Consider the following 371-nt stretch of genomic DNA (forward strand, 5'->3'; position numbering starts at 1 on the left):
GTTCAACATTGGCTTGGCCAGTAGGAGAATGTGGAATACCCAAAATATGGTTCACACCCCATAGGTGTAAAAATGGCCGTGTCTTCTGCGAGACGTAGGCAGGGCCATTTATCAGTTTTCACAGAAGAAGGCATGCCCAGGATCGCAAAATTGAGCTTCCAATGGGCAATGACATCATGACCTTTCTCTCCAGTATGAGTGGACGCCCACATAGCTGAGGAGAAAGTGTCAACAGACACATGCACATACTTAAACCTGCCAAATTCAGCAATGTGTGTTACATCCGTTTGCCAAATCTGCAAGGCTTTTAGCCCTCTGGAGTTTACCCCTGATGGCAGAGGTGCAGCGAGTCCATGACAGTCAGCACAAGC

This window comes from Corvus brachyrhynchos, unplaced genomic scaffold, assembly GCF_000691975.1.
Source record: "Corvus brachyrhynchos isolate BGI_N302 unplaced genomic scaffold, ASM69197v1 scaffold402, whole genome shotgun sequence".
Classification (NCBI taxonomy): Eukaryota; Metazoa; Chordata; class Aves; order Passeriformes; family Corvidae; genus Corvus; species Corvus brachyrhynchos.